The following is a 20,722-nucleotide window of genomic DNA, read 5'->3' as shown; positions in this document are numbered from 1 at the left end:
GTTGAGAACAATGCTACAAGAACAAGCAAATGGAGCAAAAAAAAAAAAAAAAAACACGCTCAGGGATATAAATAGAACACATTTGGAATTTTGGAAATTATTTAATGAAAGAATCACTCTTTGCAAGTGCCATTGACAAGAGCTGCAATGGTTGTGCACATTGAACAAGCATAGAAGGAGAAACATATATATTTTCCGTTACTCCTAACAAAGGCTCTGAACCACTAAACAGAAAATATCTCTGAACAGAATAACATGAGATGTGCGGAAAAAGATGTGCAGAACCTGAGGAGGACAGAAGATAGCTAGATCACCAGAGGGAGATTAGCTAATAAATAGACCCTTTCCCCAGTGAAGAGTTAGAAATCCATTGGAACAAGGGAAATGGGAAAAATAATTTCTGGCAAACTATTAATTATTCCTGTGTGTAAATGTTTAACTGGGAAGTAAGCTGTCTCTAACGTTTACTAAGTTGTTTATTTACTTATTACTTTCGTGTAATATTTATTTACTGGTTCATCCATTTATTTCCTTATTCATTCAGTGATTGAAAACTGCAATGTGAGGTCAGTCATCTCTGTCCTTTCCTTGCTTTCATAGAAACAGAAGTTTTGTTTATTATTTTAAATTTTTTTTTATTGTTTGCTTTTTTCTTGGAGATCTACACTGGGAAGACCTCACTCGATGATTCAAATGAAGATTGTTGCCAAAAAATTCACAAACAGGGAAGGTGACACCTCTTAAAGAATGCTGGCTTACCAAATAGTGTAAGACAGTCAAGATAACAAGCAAATGTGGACTGCAAATAATTTTATTAATTTCTAATAATCTGATCTGTGACCAGTGAAAAACTTGACAATGATGCCTGCCTCTACAAAACTCTATTCACACTCTAGAATTATTTTAGTATTTTAAAACTTTTAATTGATTTCAGAGAGAAAGTGAGAGTTCCCATCCATTGGGCTATTTCCCAAATAACTGCAAAATGGCCAGACTGGGCGAGGTCCAAGTCCTAGAGTGGGTATAAATCAAAGTCTCTCCATGTGGATGACATCAACCCAATTACTTGAGCCATCATCTCTGTCTTTCGGGGTGAATGTTGGCAGGAAACTGGAGTCAAGAGTCAGACCTGGGTGTTGAATCCACATACATTGATATGGGATGTGTGTATTTCAACCACTAGACACTAGAATTTTTACAAACAATTGGCCACAGGGCATGGAAAGGTTTTAGTATAAGGAATTTAATTCAGTGTGTTCTGAATAATGAAAAATTTACAGCAGGCAAAGGCTAGGAAATAGTTTGCCAGAATGCAAATGACAATGTCAGTTTTGTGTAAAAAGGGAGAAAGTTCGTGTTCACTCAGATAATTACAGAAACTAGTCCACTTGTTAATTGGCTTGTTAATTGGTTTCTCTAGCCAAACAATTTTAACACAATATCCCTTGGTATCTCCTATTAGGTAAAATTCTGAGTTGCTCAGAGTGGAGTGAAAATGACCTTTTCACAATGTGCTAAGAATGAATCAACTCAGTTCATTTAGCATATCAAAAACAGGAAGCACATTAATTCATGGAACTTTCACATTCTCACCATATTTTGATTTGGCTGAGCTTTCAGAGGAGTAACTATCCATTATTGTTCTCTGACTTTCCATAGTTCTCATTTCAGTTTCCTGGAGCAGATCGTTGCTCCCACCAGCCATAAGGAAGCCTAAGGAATGGCTGACCTATTGAGGCAGCTCAGAACTCTGACCCTGCAGTGGATTGTGGCTGGGAGTTGCCTGAGAAGAGGCATCCTGGCAATTTTTTCAGTGTGATAGGAAGAAGCATGTAGTTGACATGACAGGAGTAGACAAGCCTACATTTGTGCACATCAAGACATACCCCATTGGTTAGCATTTGCCTATATTTTGTACCAATCTTGATCACTTTTATAATTATACATTTGGAATTCTTTATTTTGTAAAGAATTTGAAAGGTAAAGAAAAACGTAAGGAAGAAACTGCTATTAAACCTTCAAATAGATGTATTTTTAATCTCAATATATTAAAATAACTTTCCCTCATATATTCTTTAATTTTTCTCTTACCTTCTACCATTGTTTTCTAGATCTCCTTGATATGACCCAGTATCATGTGATCGTGTTTTTAAATATCGCATATTTTGGCCTTATGACTTGTATTTAAAGAAATGCTTTTGAAAAAATGGATTGCATTTTAAAACATTGCTATCGATGGTTATTTTATATTTCAATGACTTAAAATTGTAATTTCAAAATTGATTTGCTTATTTCATTTATATGAGAGGTAGAGAATAGAGAAAAACAGATAAAACTCCCATCTGCTCATTCAACTTTCCAAATGCTCCCAGCAGTCAGCACTGAGTAGGCTGAAACCTGGAGCCAACAGTTCAATCTGTCTCCCACGTGGGTGGCTTTATTCACTGCTTTCTGGAATGTACCTTAGGGGGAGCTGGAACTGAGGGTGGAGCCAGCTGAACCCAGGTACTCTACTAAGAGCAAAGGCATCCCAACTGGTGTCTTAACCAAGTAGGTTAAAAGCCTATCCCTGTAATTTTTGTAATACTACAACTCAACAATTTTTGAGATCTTTGTTTTTATTTTTGAAGCAATTAATTTTGCAAAGAGTTCATAAATGGTATACATTTGGTGCTTTTTATGTGTGAGGATGTCTTTCTTCTCACCTTGAGCGCATACAGAAGTGATCTACCAAAAGTTCATGGAAAAATGTGTTTATGAATAAACTATTCCTAGACTTCATTTTTTTGTACCTGAATAAGCTTTCTTTTAATTCTATATTTTTCCATGAACTTTCAAAATACCTCCATAGATTTAACTTTGGTCAAATTATTTTTCTCTACATACTTTGCAGTATAGATGGGAAACTTAACTAGATTAATCCTGTTATCTGATACAGTATTTGTTTGTTTTTTTTTTTTATCCTTAAAATGAAAAGAAATGAGCAAGCAGCATTTTGGTTTGGTAATCTGTGATGGTTCCGTTGTGTCTTCCCCCGTGTTCTGTGCTCAAATCCCAGTCCCCAGAACCTCACTATATGACAGCATGTGACTGCAAACACAGACTTGAAGGATGTGATATTATTAACATGAGGTTATTAGGATGGGCCCTAATTCAATCACACTGAATTAGAAAGTCTTTATGAAGTCTTTATGAGAGAATCTAGACACTGAAAGAGACTACAGGGACATGCTCATTCAAGGGAAAGCCAGAGGGAAGGTGGCCACCTGACGGTCAAAAAGGGAGATTTCGGAAGAAGCCAAAACTACCAGCATCTTGATACTGGACTTTCAGGCTTCAAAGCGGTGAGAAATACATTTCTTAGTTTTTAAGCACACAGTCTGTGGTATTGTGTTAGGACAGTACCCTAGCAAACTCATACAGAACCTCTGAACAAATGATGCCTAGTAGTTAGTAAGTCCTGGAGGTCCGTTTGGAGACCTTATTGTAGTATTTACATGTCTAGCAACCGTCTTCCTTGTCTGTCTTCTTGACTTGACAATGTCTCTTTGTTCACTTTTTTTTATGAAGTAGCAGGTTGATTATTCATCTATCTCCCTTATTGCCCTCAGTTTGGACTGCTTGGTTTTCACTGCTGGAGGTCTCATGACCTCAGAGACGTCCTCATCAGGACCATGTGTGCAAGCCTCTTAGCAATCTCATTCCTTTGAATATTGTTATGGATGCAAGTTGTGGGTTGGTAAAGTCTTCCTTAAGAGTTTCAGGTTCATTTGCTTTTAGCTTCTTACTCTGGTGCCCTCTGACCTTTTGGGTTACTTCACACAGCCTGCTGTTTATCCTCTTTGAGAGTAGTTTGTGTTATCAGGATTAAGGGTTCTTATTGGGCCTGTGCTGTGGTGGAGCAGATTAAGTTGTGGTTTGTAGCACTGGCTTCCCGTATGGGCACCAGTTCAAGTCCTAGCTATCCCACTTCTGATCCAGATCCCTGATAATGTGCCTGAAAATGCAGTGGAAATGTTATATTTACTTTATTCTGTCCAATACTTCTTCTTAGCTATTTACTTGTGTGCTGTCTTATATTAGATTGTAAAATCATTGGGGTGGGGGGGTTAGAATTGTTTACTATGTAATTCCATATTATTCCAACAGTGTTTAGCTAGGATAATACTATATTAAATTTATTAGTTTAAGTATTTGCCCATTAAATAAGAATAACTGTTTCTTTTCCTATCTTACTTTCTTCTCTGGAGTGTGGGCAATTGTTTATTATATTCCAGCCATTCTCGTCTTCTTACCAATCCCGCTATTTCTGTTGGAGCACCTGTTCTTCCTCCTGTTGACTGCGTGTTTCTGAAGACAATCCCATTCACAGCTTCTGGAGCAGGCCCTCCTTGGTCAATCCACTGTTCATCTGGTGAGGTGTGTCCTTAGGAAATGAAGAAGACACAGCCTGGACAGTGACAGTGAATCCTGGCACACTTGTCCCAAAGCCTGAGCTAGAATAACCCTCTGGATATGGACACTATGTGGAATTTGTTGGTAATCAGGCAGCCCCAGGTGGGTGCACCTGTAGGAATGGATAGACATTATGGAAGTCAGGAGAAAGATTCATAGTTGGACTTCCTTATGGGCATTTTTATGATGCTGGCACAGATTTAAACTTCAAATCAGTGTTATCCTGTCCTTTCCAGGAAATGGAACCAATCAATTTATTTATTGTTTTAGCTGGATTTCTCTTATTTGCAACCAAAATTTGCATGATATTTGCACTGTATTTTCAGTCTATTTGATCAAAGAAATGTTTTGGCAGCCTGCTGCTTTGATTTTTCTACTTGGCTTATTCATGCCCACGTTTCTGTACTTTTTTCCAAGTTTCCACTTTTTTTTTTGCTAGTGATGGACAAATGGCTCCACCTTATAGGGCCATAAAATGATCAGAGATTTATAGATAATAAACCTGAACTCTAATGGGAGTGCATGATGCACCCAAGCTCACACATAGGTCTTATAATTTAATCATTATCAACCTTAATTGATAGATGTTCTTGTGCGAAGCAGAGGGTTGATTTCTAGTGCAGACTTTTTGCTCTATACTAGCGGAAGTATTTTTCCTGATAGATGTCCACTTGTCTTTTTCTATTAGATGTCATTTTTTGCTGCTGCTGCTTTTGGGTAGTCTTTGATCACTCTTATTGCCTCTAATCTTGTGTCCACTGTGTGATAGGAAAGGAATGCGAGTCCGGAAGGCTAATTCTACTTCGAAGTTGATAATCTCGCTTTATGCACAATGCTGAATTCTGTAGTTGCTTCAGAGTGACTTCGTAGCTACAGTTCAACAAAGTCCACTGAATTTGTTTTCACTGATGTTCTTTAGTCTTTTTCACTTGCTTCTGGCAGTTCCTTCTTTCTTTTAAAGTTGCTTGCTTGTTGTTGGTTATAATTTTCATTTATTTTGGAGACAGTGATTTCTTAGGAGAGACATGGCTGGAGTAAAGGTTGTATTTATAAAAAATATTTTTTAAAAAAATTTTATTTGGGAAGGTAGATTTAGAGAGATAAAGAGAGAACGAAAACGATCTTCCATCTGTTGGTTTACTCCTCAGATAGCCACAATGTCTAGAGCTAAGCCAATCTAAAATCAGGAGCCAGGAGCTTGTTCAGGGTCTCTTCTGTGGCTTTGGGCTATTTCTGCTGCTTTTTCAGGCCATAAGTAGGGAGCTAGATGAGAAGTGGAGTAACTGGGATGTAAAATTGGACTTATATGGGATGTTGGCACTTGCAGGAGGAGGAGGATTATCCAGTTGAACTTATCCAGTTGAACCATTGCACTGACCCCTTGCAGGTTTCTGTACAAGAGAAAGTGTTAAAAGAAAAAGACAAAAGTGAGAGTTAATTCTCTCACTATATTTTTTCTTTTTTATGTGAAGGGCAGAGAGACAGAGAGAGAGAGAGACAAATGGAGAAAGAGAAAAAATATCTTCTGTCTGTTGGTTTAATTTCCCAGTGCCTACAGCTACTGGGGCTAGGGCAGGCCAGAACAAGGAGCCCAGAACATGTCACATGAACAGCAGGCACCTACGTGCTTGAGCCATCCACTTGCTGCGTTCCAAGTTGTGCATTAGCAGGGAACTGGACTGGAAACACAGCTAGGATTTGAGCCAGGAGCTCCTCTGGGGTGCTGTCTTACCTGCTGCACCACATGCCTGCTCCGCTTGTCATTTTGGGAGGATCATTCTAGTGAGACCTTAGTAAGCCTTGTTTAGTGAGTAAAACTGTTGAAACTTGATTAGAAGACATGTTTGAGAAATTGTGATTCTGGTTAGTTAAATTATACAACTTTTCTGGAGGGATACTATTAAAAATCTTCCTTGTTAAGCTCGTTCCATAATATATGAGTTATTGTAGTTCGCTTTCCTAATAATTTGAATGCATGGAATAAAATACTTTGTACCTTGCTAGTTAAAATCTTTCAGCGCCTCTCCCTGAATGATACTGGGTGAAGAATGGAAGGGCAATGGTTCTGAGCCATGCTGTGGTTCGATAGTCCTGCTTGGCTAACGCAGACTAGTCCAGCCAATAGCTGTCTTACTTCATTCTTCCTGGTGGGTGCAGGGAGAGACTGTACTTCTGCCCCTTCACATTGGCCGTGGCTGTGTACTTTCTCTGGTCCAGGTATCAGAAACTGATGTATGTCACTCTTGGTGGAAATCTTTAATTGCTAGGCTTATTTATCTAACTCACTTTTATGGCTATGGCAGAAACATGCATAAAGGTGAAGCCTTGCCATCCGGCTGGCTAAGATAAACGTTTGCAATTTCAGATCACTGAGATCTGGGGGTTCTTGATACCATAGCATATTATAGCCTTACCTTGCCTTTTCATCAGGCAGTAGTGACAGAATTCTGGAGTTAAGATCTTCTCCTCTCCCACATTTCCTCATAACTAGAATAGTGCCCTTTCTCTATTTTATTGAGAAAAATAAAAACTCATTCCATCACTTCAACAAGATTAAAAACCATCTGAGTAAAATTTGGCCTTCGTGTGCAATGAACACTAGGACTTAGTGGATTTTAAAAGGTTTGCTCTTTGAGTATTCTAGTGATTGACTTGTCTTTTATAAGAAAAATGCAGAAAAGGTTTAATTAATTGAGGATTTCAGTATATTCTGCTTTTCCCTAGTGGTGTGCCCAAGCTGGACCTAGCAATTGATATGTCTAGCGATTGCAAATAGTTTCAGGAAATTAGTCTCATTGGTTGATAATACATATTATAAAGAATGGTATTGACACATGTTAATATTTAGAAGATATGATTTAATATTATTTTGTCATTTAAAACCTCAATCAGTGCTGACATTGTCTTTCATCCAGGGCTGGCATTCAGCATGCTGAGATACTTGAACTGCAGAATGCTGTTTGAGGGAATATGAAGATTCTTCACAGATGGACTTTTGGGACAGTCATGTTTTTATAAAATAAACCCCAAAAAGAAATTAAAACAGGCATAGAATTCACTATTAGAACACTTGAGTTTTTTCTTTATGACTTGACATAAAATTCCTGAAAATAGAATCTACATGTGTGTTAACTTTTGTTTAAAAATGCACAAACTCGTTTTCAGATATAAGCAATTTTAAGCACTCAAATGAAGGGGAAAAGATGCATGGATTATGCACCAAAATGGATATTGCTCAAACCACTTACACAGTAATACAATGATCAACAAAAATGTGTTCAGTAGGAAACTCTTAAAACTTTGGCTGAATGAGTAATTTGAAAACAGATACTTTTACTTTGAAAGCATTAAAATTACTTTTTGACTTAGCCAGTAACATTTCATAACTCATATTAAAACTTTTTTGGAAGAATGAAGATCTTGTATTACTGTGTTTATCATTAATCTGAACATGAATGATGGAGATTGGGATGAGGTTGTACATCCCAAAATATACTTCCTGATGTGTTTGCTTTAACAACCAGACTTCTTCTCTGAGAGGGCTTACTGTTTTTATGTTTAAAGTGATTGTTGGATAGTTAGTGGGATCAAGAACTAGAAGAAAATTGGCTAAGTGAGAGATTCATTCAGTTGGGTTTTGGTCAAATTAAGTTTTATATTACCTGTTTCTATGGCGCTGATGCAAATGTCTTCCCTTTCCTTATTCCAATTTGGCTCAATGACCAAGTTGCCCTTCATGTCAAAAACTTAGGTTGGACAATGGTGGGAAGGAAAAGTCAATGGAGCAATTATTTGTATGTTAATAGGTTATGCCTTTTAGTGGACATAGTAAATGTGGGCATTTGATCTATCGTTTCAGACATCAGTTGGGATTATTGAATCCCACATTGGAGTGCCTGTATTTCATACCCAGCTCTGGTTTCTGACTCCAATTCCTTGCTATTGCGGATCCTGGGAAGCAGCAGTGATGGCTCCAGTAGTTGGGTTCTTGTCACCTCTTTAGAACATTTGGGTTGAGTTGCTGGCTCTCAGTTTTATTCCCTGTCCAGCTTGATGCCATTACAGACTTTGATAAATGAAGTAGCAGCAGATGGAGAGCTCATGGATCTGGTCCCCAAAGAAAGACTTTAATGAAATTATGTAGTGAAGGATTGTAAAATGATTTTTTTCCCTATTATGGTCACATGAGTGATCATGGACTTGAACTGTAATTTTGATTCATTGTCATTGTTATTATGACTCATTTAGTTCTAAGCACCTGACAAGGACTTTTCTACAGTCATGTTGCCTTATTGAAACCAGTGGAGACTGAATCTGTGTACTTTGTCTCTTGGTTCTATTTTATTCTGAATTTTGGCCTCAGCCTACAGGTCTTACATACTACAAATGCACTTTTTGAGTGAATTTATCAGTTCCGACAGGATCTATGTTTTTGATTTACGTATTTCCAGATGGCTTTAAATTTAATAGTGAGAAATGTTGGCATCACATTATGGTTATTATATTGACAAGCAAATTTCCCTGAGTAGTCAGTCATGGAAGTGGAGAGATTACTCATTTTCAGAAATGTATGATGGTTATAAAGAGGACTATGTAGGTAATGGAAAAAAACTGTAGATGGATGATCACGATTCTTACAATGACAGAAGATCATTAATTATATACCTTTTTACATGTGTTCCTGTACTAATCTCCAGAGAGAGGGAAATACTTAGAGTTTTTGTCCTTTGCAAACTATAGTATTCAAATAGGGATGAAAATATGTATGTATTTCAGGATCAAATATAATTAAATTTGTCTGTATGTTGAAAAATAATTACATAGTACTCAAGAGTTTATTTGAGGGTATGCAAGAAATTAGAGGATCGTAAATGGCAGGAAAAGGGAAGAATTACTGTCCTTGGTCAACAAATTGTGGGGAAAATGTTTAAGGGTTAATAAGGAAGACATGGAATTTTGAAAAAATGAATGAAATGAAACAAGGGATGTGTAAGGAAGCATGGTGAGTCCATGCTATAAGGACTGTTCCTGTGTGAAGTTTGGATTCAGGTATTCATGTTGCTCTTTGGCTGGCAATTAGACCTGAAGTGATTAGATGGAAAGAAAAATACATTCCATGACTCATTGATTCCGTTTCCCATGGGAGAAAGTGGGGCCCTGGAGTCAGCAGGAGGAACTCAGCAGTTCTTGTAGAGGAGAGATTACTCTCTGGTTTGGAGCAGATCCAAGGAGCGAAGGAAGAGCAGAAGGTGGGCTTTCACATTGCTCCACAGCACTGTCATTGCACTCTGCTCAGAACAGAGTGCAAGAGGTGATCACGCACTGTTAGACACTTAGTGAAAGTACCCCTCTGGAGGGAGGACCTTGAAGAGGGTTGGAGGAAATCTGCATGGCTCCTCAGGAACAGCCACAGACAACCCAGCAGTCTCCAGATGCAAGTGAGCACAGAACCGAGAGCTTTGTCCTTCAGAAAAAGACAGGCAAGATTGAATTATACTCCACAGCGATTAAAATCAATTGATATTAATATGCTAAGCGTAGGAAACATACCCTGCTTATTCTGTTTCTTGAAGCTTCCCTTCAGATGTTAAGCTGTCATGATGGTAGGTAATTAGTTTTCTATTCCTACAGATTTACCATTACATATTGAATTATATTTAAATTAGTAAATAGGAAGTGTCTTCTAGCTGATCCTAGTGCTCTGTAAATTGCTGCTTGCTCCTAGTTTTTGTTGAGAGGGCTGGAGACGAATCCAGGTTTTGTGACTGCTCACTTCTTGAAGAGGGAGTAGAGTGGAATGAGAGGAGGCTTTAGGGCCAACTCTGCTGCTGGGGACTCTTGTCCCCCTGAAAGGATGGATGGAACGGAGGGGAGAGCAGAGAGGCCCCCCAGCTCAAATGAAGGAGTAGTATATCTAGGTTTATGTCTTCCAGGGAAGAGGAAAAGATATTTCTCTGTTTTTTTCCCAGAAAAAAATTATATTTGAAAGGCAGAGTTATAGACATAAGGATGGACACACACACACGGGGGGGGGGGGGAAGAGAAAGAGAGAGAGAGAGAATGAGAGGCAAGATGAGAGAGAGAACCATTTACTGATTCAGTCTTTACTTTCCTGCAATGGCTAGGCAGGCAGAGCTCAATTCAGGTCTTGCAATTGGGAGACAGTAACTTAGTCACTAGAGCCATCACTCTTCCTCCTAAGGTTTGCATTAACAAAAGTGTAGAGTTAGGAGACAGAGGAGGATAACAGACCAGTTGCCCCAGTGTACACCATGGATTCTTAACCACTAGATCAAATGCAATTCCAAACTCTCTAGTTACTTTTTATCTTATGTCTTGTATAGATGGATTTTTTAGGTTATGTTTTTGTTGCTATTGTGGTTTTCGTTACTTTTTTGTTCCACTGAATCCAGGGAAGCAATTCAAGTTTGCAGATGAGTGGATAAGAAGTAGTTAACATTAGGGCCGACACTGTGCTGATAGCAGACTAATCTTTGTAAAGCCGACATTTCATATGGGCACCAGTTTGAGTCCCATCTGCTCCACTTCTGATTCATCTCTCTGCTTATCACCTGAGAAAACAGTGGAGGATGCCTTGAGTTTTTGGTCTCCTGTACCCATTTGGGAGACCTGGTAGAAGCTTCTGTCTCCTGGTTTCAGATTGGTTCAGCTCTGGCCATTGTGACTACTTGAGGAGTGAACAAGCAGGTGAAAGATTCTCTGTGTTCTGTCTCTTCTCTCTATAAGGCTGCCTTTCAAGTAAAAAATACCTACATTTTTTTTTTAAGAATAGTAGTTGATGATTTAACTCCGGTTCCCTCTTTAACTCTTTAAGAGCAGGTATTCATTTACCTGGAGTACATGTTATAATGAGAACTAATCTTAATGACCACATAACCTGGTTTAAGTAGTTAAAGTGTATTCCTCTTGAGGCTTTTTAAAAAAATCATTTTCTTATATTTATTGCAAAGTTTGAGGTCCAGAGAGGAGGAGAGACAGAGAGGAAAATCTTCTGTCCGTTGATTCACTCTCCAAGGGGTCGCAACAACTGGAGCTGATACGAAGCCAGGAGCTTTATCCGGGTCTTCCGTGTGGGTACAGAGTCCCAAGGCTTTGGGCCATCCTCGACTGCTTTCCCAGGCCACAGGCAGGGAGCTGGATGGGATGCAGGGCAGCCAGAAGATGAACTGGCACCCATATGGGATCCTGGTGCGTGCAAGGTGAGGACTTCAGTCACTAGGTTCTTGTGCCAGACCTGGCTTTTTGTTATTTTCACAAAATAATGTATCTAATCTTACTTGTTTAGGCATATTTAATTAGAGTTATCTAAGATTGTGGTGTTCCACATACCCGTAGTTTCTATTTAACATCTGAAGTTTTGTCTGCACCCTTAAGTCCCTGCAGTGTTCCAAAGTTTCTGACATGTTCAAATGTAAAAGAGTGGTGAAGGTAGAGTTTACAGTTTTAGAGGAGTTTCTCCTTTGTTGACAATATGAAATTGAGACTGAACCAATGATGTAAACTGCTGAGATCAAAGGAAGAATTTTGCATGGATCTCTTCAGCTTGTCATTTGTTGCTAGAAATATCTGATCCAAGAGTAAGCATACTTGGTAGTATACAAACAGGGTTATGAATTATGTAATGAATTTGGTAGACTGAGATTGACATGGGGATATATATATATTCACCAGATGTTAGGAAGTAAAAGATTAAGAAGAATGTGGACTAGATTTTCAGTAACTGAAGGATGAGGTTTTAGCTTGCTTATATCCCTGGATCTCCCTTACTCATGCTTCATTTTAGAGCTGGTGTCTTCTTCACCTGAACTTCATGTATATGAAGAATAAGAGAATGGGTGTGTGTGTGTGTGTGTGTGTGTGTGTGTGTACCTGTGTTACACAATACCATAAGATTGTGTAATGCATGGTATACACATAAGATTACATAACAGTGAAGTATTTATCTTTGTGTCAGAACTGCTCTCTTTTCTATGGATGCTTATTTTATCTGTTTCATGTTACTTATATAATCCACAGAGAAAAAGGCTATATATGAGTTAGGGCTGAAAATAGTAAAATCTGACTTCATCACCATGTGCAAAGTTATTTCTGATAACAACTTCAGTAGAGAGGCCCAATTGATGGGCCTAAATGTACTTTAATTTTTGTGTGATGAATGAATCCTAAACTGGCTATGCAAATCAATTTGCTAAAATTCCACTGCCTAGTTGAATTTCAAGGAGGAAAACTTAAGCCTGAAACTCACTCAAGAGGTTTTGAATTTGTGTATATTTGAGGGTAGGAGATTATTTCTCCCTGCTTCTCTGGGGAACAAATCATCACTTTTTCCCAGTGTATATTTATGAAACCAGAATGCTAGATCCAAAGTTTCTAAAACAGTAGGGCAGGCTTGTAATGAAAACTGGAATCTTTTAAAAGGGGGTTTTAGGTACGCTCCTTTCTATGAATAAAAGATTCCCCTTAAGCCTTTGTGGCCGAAGATAAGGCATCTTATTCCAATAATACCATTCTTGTTCTTTCTTTTTAAAAGTGCTTTTAAAGAGCAATTTGAAAGGACTTCACTTAAATGTGATTAACAGGTTGATTTTATGCATTTCATTAATGCAGTTAGGTTTTGACACTTACCCCGGATGAGCATTTAGTGCAGTGGTTAAGCTGCTTTGTGGGACACCTGCATATTGCTGAACATTTCATGCAGGCATGAATGGCTTGTGCCTCGGCCCCAATCCCAGTTCTTGCTTCCTATTAACGTGCATTTTGGAAGTCAGCAGATGATGGCTCAAGTACTAAGACCCCTTCATTCATTTGTGAGACTCAGATTGAATTGCAAGCTCCTGCCTTCCACCAGGCACAGCCCTTTCTTTGCAAGCATTTGGGGAGTGAACAAGTGGATGAAGGATCTTTGGATTTCAAATAAATAAAGTAAATAAAAAATGAAAAGAAGAATTACAAAATAATCGTTTAGCCTAGTGGCTAAGATGCCAGGTAGGGTTCCCATTACCAATATCAGAATGACGGAGCTCACTGAGTTCAATGCCCACCAGCTCAGGCTCTTGACTCCAGCTTCCTGCTAATGCAGATCCGGGAAGTAGCAGAAATGGTTCAAGTGATTGGGTTCCTGCCACCCATGTAGGAGACCTGAGCTGAGGTCTCAGCTTCTGGCTTTAACCTCAGCCCAATTCCAACCACAGCGAGCACTTGGGGAATGAACTGGCAAATGGGAGCTTTCTTCCTATTCTTTATCTCTGAGATGTAGAAAGTGCCAAGAAACTGCAGTGAAAGAAAACCTGGAGAGCGGATCAAGCAGCAGAGAAAGCAGTGACATGGAAGTCAATGGATGGAGTTTGAATATCAATTTACTGCAACCACGTTGGAGACCAGGAAGAGGCTTCTGGCTCCTGGCTTCTAGCTTCAGATTGGCTCAGCCCAGGTTGTTACAGTCACTTGGGGAGTGTACCAGTGGATGGAAGAACTATCTTTCTGTCTTCTTTCTGTAAATCTAAATTTCCAGTAAGAGTAAATAAATCTTAAAAGAAATGCTAAAACTAGAAGAAGAAATAACTTGTTTAGGAAAGTGAAAATTTAAGAAGAAAATTCAACGTCATATTGGTTGACACAAGCAACACAAAAAATATATACATACATATATAGTATACCTTTAGAACTGAAAAACCACTAACTCAGGCAATGAATCTGTCAAGTATACCAGACAGAATATTTCATATAACTGTTTGTAATTAGTGATTGCTTTAAATCACTAATAGCTGTTTTAAGATATAGTCTGCTTGCTTCTTTCTTCATCTGAATAATGTAAAATATATAAATGGTGCATTTAGGATCACTAGTGTAGGAAAAGAGAGCTTTTGTTGGTATATGACAAGGACAATGTCAAAGATTAATCTGATACATTTGACAAAAGCTTTAGCTGTGTCTTTCATATGCTCAAGGACAGTAAACCACTAAAATAATTCCATTATGCCCCCAAGTAATGTTTCCCTCCAAATAACATGAAGGCCATTTCTGTTTCTGAGATGAGAGGGAAAAGCTGGTGCCATGACTTCTACTGGTTCCCAAAGAAGGATTCCTGGCATCTCCCTTTCCTATGCTCCCTTGAGACCTGCCTACCAATCTTTGCAGGGATTTAAAAATACAGTTGGCATAATATTTCTTAAATATTATGCATTATTATTTCTTTTTATGCATTACTGACCAGTAGAGCAACCCATTAAATTTGCATCTAGTGTTTTATCAGTCAGTTCTTTATACTCTTTGCAAAAGGCTTAGGCATTATTGGCTATTTTAATAAAGCAAGTAGTTTTGTTCCCATATATTTTGAATACAACTAATTTTTGTACACATAAATTTCCCAATGATCACAAAGTAAGATTGGACAAAAAACCTGACTTATTGAGGTTTAGAGATTCATCAAGTAGTTGCATTAGAATAGATGGTAGGAATATTGATTGTCTGAAGTGGTGGACCATGGACTGACTCTAAGTTACATACAGAAAGTTGTACACTAGGAGCAAATTAATGCAGAGTTTGAGGACTCAAGGTCTGGTGGGTCTAAATAGCAGGAAAACGGATAGACAAAAGAGGTTTAAATGTGCGGGGCTTGGAGTAAAGATTTTAGAGAAATGTACATGTACAAGGTTCTTTAAAATTCTGGTAGAAAATTGAATTAAAATCCATTTATTTTGGTGTAAATTTTTTTGAGATCTACATGCAAAGAGTCTTCAGAAAGTTCAAGGAAAAACTGTAAGTATTTAATTTCTTTTTTGCACCAAAGTAAATAGATTTTAATTAAATTTTTTAAAGAACTATTTTAAGTCCTCTCATATTAGTTCTCATTTGCCATGTGGCAGTTTAAACACAATTTAATGGCCTAAAACAGCACGAGTCTAATACCTTATAATGAATTGGGTGATGAACATGGCTCAGCAGGGCCCACTTTTTAAGGACATTCAAAACTGTATCCAGGGCGTTCATTATATTGGTTTTTCACATGACGCCATGGCTGGGGAGCAAAACCACTTCTAGATGTATTCAGATTTCCTTTCCTTGCAGCAGCAGAACTGAGGGACCCTGTTTTTAGTGGATGTCAGCAGGGCGACACTCTCAGCTCCTAGAAGCAGCCCACAGTCCCTAGGTCTTGGCCACTCTTAAATGCTAGATGTCTCTGCCCCATGGACTCGCCCAAGAGGGCATTTTCTTCTTTGAGCCAACAAACAGTGACTACAGCAAGTCTGCCAGCAAATAGAGTCCTCCATAAATCAAGATACTCCAGGAAGTAGTGTTGCATCATCTTGGCCACTTTCTCTTGGTTCAGTGAGTCATAAGTCCTGGCTGTTCTCTGGAGAGTAGACCACACAGGACATTGAGCAATCCAGCCTGGCCAGTCAAAGAGTGGAAATACTTTAGGTTGAGTGATTTCTTTGTCCTTGTCCAGACATGAGTGCCACTTAGGGCCTGGAGTGTCAGGTTAGTTTTTAGTACCTGGAAACTACTAGAACTTCCAGAGCTAGGAATACACTGCGGAGAGCTGGAGATAAGAGCAGAGGGGAAGGACAACACTGATTTGAAAGTCTTAGACTGGAGTGCAGTTATTCTCATTAAAATTTGTTGGAAAAGGAGCATACATTTGTGCATCTTTAACCCTGTATTGACTGTTTTGGAGATGAATTTTAATTAAAAAAAAGTTGTATGCATGTGTTAGTGGGGTGCTTATCGTGTTTGTATGCATTTGTGTGTGTGCTCCGTGACTGAGAGGATGAGAGCATTTGATTTGGAATAGAACATAAAATGTTTAGTTTTGTAATCTTGCTTTTAACAGCATAATAAAATGCAGGGAAAGTGACATGGCAGGCTTTAGAATCTGATTCTGCAAAGTGAATTTTATGGCTGAACAGTGTGTTTCAGATTTGAGAAAAAAAATTTCATATGAACATTTCAAATGCTCTTTTCAATTTTTTTTATTCCCAAGGTCTGAAATACACTCAAATCTATTTACAAGCTATTTGCTCTAAAGAGTCCTAAGAAAAGTGTGTCGTTTATTGCTTGCCACACTTTCCCTTTTTGCATAATAAAAAATATCGTCCTCAGATGAATCAGTGTGACAGCATCTGAAAGAAATCCAGCTTCAATGTATGTTTGTTGTTTTAAAATCAAGTATTTAAGTGAGTCTTGGTAAAGGTTTTCTGTGTTTATTCTCCTGCTGGTCCCCTGTGTAAACTTCCAGACCATTATTCTTCCATCCTTACAGGTGCACCTTGTTCCTGCCCAAGGGGAGACCCTGGGTTGATGTGAAGAGCGTGACTCTGACCAGACCTACTGAACACATGATTGCCTCATGTGCTTGAACTCTGAAGTCACCTCTTACTTCTACTTGGATCTGGTGCACCTCAGGCACCTCACATGTAAAGTAGGTTGCTGTAAATTTAAAATATGATCAGTATATTATAAATTAAATAATTAATGTCATCTTTCATGATTGTACTCTTTTATTTGCTATGGGCTTATTTTCTGATAATTCTGTATGTAGTGGAAATGTTGACTTTTGGCTTATGTTTCTTTGTTCACCTATTACAATTATCTGTCACAATCTCAATGACAAACACATGTAGCTCATATAGTTGCAGGGCCAAAATGTTGGCTCTCTCCAATTCTGGCAACATCAAGAATCATCAAAAGTCAGATATTCATGCTGTACACCTACCATCAAGCTCATTGTCGCCTGGAACTTGACTCATCAAAAGCTCTTAAGTTTCGGTATTTGATTTGCAGGGTGCAACCTTCAGCTTCCATCTTACTTTGGACCTCCTTCTTATACACATGATTTGGCTTCAGTTTTTGAATTTTTCTTTCTTTTTCTTTCATGGATATTTCCTGACCAGGGTTCAATGTGTATCTCTGCATCAGTTGAACAACTCCTTTCACTGATTTCTCTACTGCACTATGACTTGCATTTGCATAGATGTGGATTTGGGTTCAAGGCCACAACATGCCTTTATTATTCCTTCACTGGTGCTGCTCCACGCTGCCAAAGAAATAGTGTCTGACCTCCAGTTCCCTTGGTCTGCAACCTCTCTAAGACCTTGATAATTAGTTCCCTCCTCTGTGCTAGTCTTCAGACAATACGATCACGCTGAATAGACCAATTCATAGATCTACCCATATCACCTCTCTGTAATTGTGCCTTTTACCACTTCAGCAAGAGCATCAGGGTAATCAGTTCTGAATCCTTTGAACTTTTCCCCAGCCACTAACTTAATTGCTTCTGCTCATGTGCCTCCCTTCTTTCTGTTCATACTCAGAAGATAATGCATTACTCCTTCAATGCGTGGTCAGTAGCATCTCTCCTTTCATAGCAGTATCAACGCGCTTCTGGGAGTACAAGCTCAAGTGTATGATGTACTACACAAACATACATATGCTTGCTTTTAATCCCTTCCCTTATTCCCCATAACACCATGGGATTAGCCATTCTCTTTATTCCCTGTGTTGCTGCTACTGTTCTCCATTTCGTAACCCATACTAAATAGTGTGTGTAGACTCATCCAGGCACTTAAAGAGAGTTCAGTGGTGCAGATGTGACATAGCAGTTTAATTCACAGCTTGAGATACTAGCATCCCATGTTGAGACATGGTTTGTGTCCCAGCTATTTTGCTTTGGATCCAGTTCCCTGCTAATGTGCCTGGGAAAGCAGCAGAAGATGGACCAAGTTCCTGTGCCCCAGCTGGATGGAGTTCCTGATTCACACCACCATAGGCATTGCTGTCATTTGAGGAGTGACCCAGCAGATGGAAGCTCTATTTCCCACTGTCTATCTCTCTTTGTTATTTTGCTTTCCAAATAAAACAAATCTTAAAAAATAAAGTCAGTGCAGTGTTGTTAGAGAGAGAGAGAGAGAGAGGCTGCATACAGAAGATAAAAGCCCAGGCCAGATGGGAAGATAGAAACTGTATGGTGCAATGAGAGGCGGACAGAATATAAGAGGACATCTTTTAAAGAGCAAATTCTAGAAGATGTAACGGAAATGGTCCATTTTGGATTGAGAAACTGCCTCAAAACCTCATTGTGGGGTGGCAGATGTTTTGGCTCAGTGGGTTAAGAGAGTCTCTCCAATAATCCTGGTATACAAGAACTGCTTTAAGTTCCTACTGCCTCACTCTGGTCCAGCCCCCTCCTAATGCACCTGTGAAGGAAGCAGAAGATGGCCTGCCTCCTGTACTCAAGAGGGAGACCTGGATGCAGTTTCAGAGTTTCAGGCTCTGCCTTCTGTCTGGCCGTTGTGGTCCCTAGGGCAGAACTAGCAAATGGAAGTTTCTTCTTTTTTCAGTCTCTCCATCTCTTTCTGTACTTCTGACTTTATAAATAAATAAAGCGGACTCTCATTTTTTTTAAAAAAAGGATTTATTTATTTTTATTTGAAAGGCACGTTTACCATTGAGAAGGGGAGATAGAGAAGATCTTCCATCTACTGCTTCACTCTCCAAATGATTGCAATGGCCAGAGCTGTTCAGCTAATTCAAAACCAGGAACCTCTTCCAGGTCTCTCATTTGGGTGTAGAGGCCCAATGGCTGGGGCCGTTCTTTGTTGCTTTCCCAGGCCGTAAGCAGGCAGTTGGGTGGGAAGTGGAGCAACTGCAACGCAAGCCAAGATTTATACAACCTCCCACGTTTGACATCACCTCATCCAATAGTGTAATAATATGAATATGAGACTCAAGTGTGCGTAAAGTGGAGAGAAGCACAATAAGAAAGCAACACAGTCACAGACTTCAATATTCTGCCCTAATAATTTTCCAAGTGTTTTTGAGGGCTTCCAGAATCATCTGTTACTGGCATATAAACTTTCCATAACCCCTGTTAAGAGCAAAAATCTTAGAAAAGTTTAATGAGCAAAAATTGATACATGAATCAGGCAACCCTTAGAATCATTTACTAACCATACTACATTTCGTCTGTTGAATGTTGAAACACTATGTAATTTCCTCATTGTTATGTGGCAAAGTGGACCACCTTCACCTCTTTGAGCTATGGAAACTTACTTCTGCAGTATCAATTAGTTGTAAATGGAATTAAACTGTTAGGGAGATTCAGGTACCATGGATTATATTTAAATCACAGACCTTACCATTTGTATGAGTTTGAATCTTCACTTAGTGAAAGTAACATGGCTGGAAGACTTTCCCTTTCCATACCCTCAGAGTTAATGTTTTTGAGTCTCATGATACAGGGCTGACTAGTTTCCGAAAAGAAAAAAAGAATAAACCTGTATTAGTAATTTATCATTCTTGACACTTTCCTTTCGGTTTAATTACTGAGCAACAGAACTGACACTTCATAAAAGTAAGAAGCAGTTTCAAAAATGCTGAAGGAAAATCACCTTATAAGAGAACTGGGAAGCTGTAAGACACACCTGGCCACACCCATCATTTTATTCGGTTGCTGAATTTCAAAGCATATCATCATGAAACTTTAAAAGGAATGGGACTAAAGAAGAGTAATGTTCTGATAGCCAGTAAGACGTCTGTTTCAGAGACCCCAAAATAGCTTTAATATTAAAGGTAATTTCCGTCCTGTTCACATTGGGGTCATAAGCTACAATGTGGCCAAAAATTCAGAGGAACGCTGTGCTGTTTTCCAGTAATTCATCTAATTTCAAATATTCCAAAGTCAAGTTTTTGTTCTCTTTTTGCCTAATCTAAGAATGAGCCCAGAGCACAAGAGCTTGGATGAGCAGAATCCGTTGCACAATACAGAGCTGATAGGACCAGGAGCTACCCCTTGGCCCCTGAATCTGTCATCTGTTCTGATGCTCCCAACTCATTTCTTCTATTAATTTTTTTAAAAAAAGAAGTTCTGAGTCTCCAGCTAACAGGCTCCTATTAAAGCATCATTAACTAGTCTGATAACAAGGTCCTCTGAGTGTAGGGCAAGAATAGGATTAGAGGATTCTTCAGAAAGATGATTAAGGGATAATGAACCTTATTTAACCTTCTGTCACATAGTGGGTGCCTTTCCTGGGACTTCTGCGAGCATTTTTTTTGTACAAATATTTCAGAATTCTGTGACTTGGGTACAAATGAGGCAACTAAAGCACAGAGAGGTGTAGTGATCTACCTAAAGACACACGGCTATTAACAACAGGTTAAGAGTGACAAGGTGTCTCTCTGACCACATAGCAGTACTAAGCCCCATGTTATATAGTGAGAAAATCTTAGATCATTTTAATGAATGATA

General features: G+C 38.8%; 1 long non-coding RNA gene across 1 annotated transcript in view; it reads left to right on the top strand.

The window, feature by feature from the left end:
• The window catches only part of LOC121162910, a 60,181-nt gene extending 43,368 nt beyond the window's left edge, over positions 1-16,813 (top strand). Inside the window, exon 3 of the long non-coding RNA XR_005884863.1 lies at positions 16,739-16,813. This is a non-coding gene — a long non-coding RNA (uncharacterized LOC121162910). The remainder of the gene's footprint in view (positions 1-16,738) is intronic.
• The last annotated feature ends 3,909 nt before the right edge of the window (positions 16,814-20,722 follow it).

The sequence above is a fragment of the Ochotona curzoniae genome, unplaced genomic scaffold (genome assembly GCF_017591425.1).
Source record: "Ochotona curzoniae isolate NIBS_2020 unplaced genomic scaffold, NIBS_Ocur_1.0 contig_1014, whole genome shotgun sequence".
Taxonomy (NCBI): Eukaryota; Metazoa; Chordata; class Mammalia; order Lagomorpha; family Ochotonidae; genus Ochotona; species Ochotona curzoniae.
The sequence above is the reverse complement of the archived record's forward strand: the minus strand, read 5'-3'. Positions and strand labels throughout refer to the sequence as shown.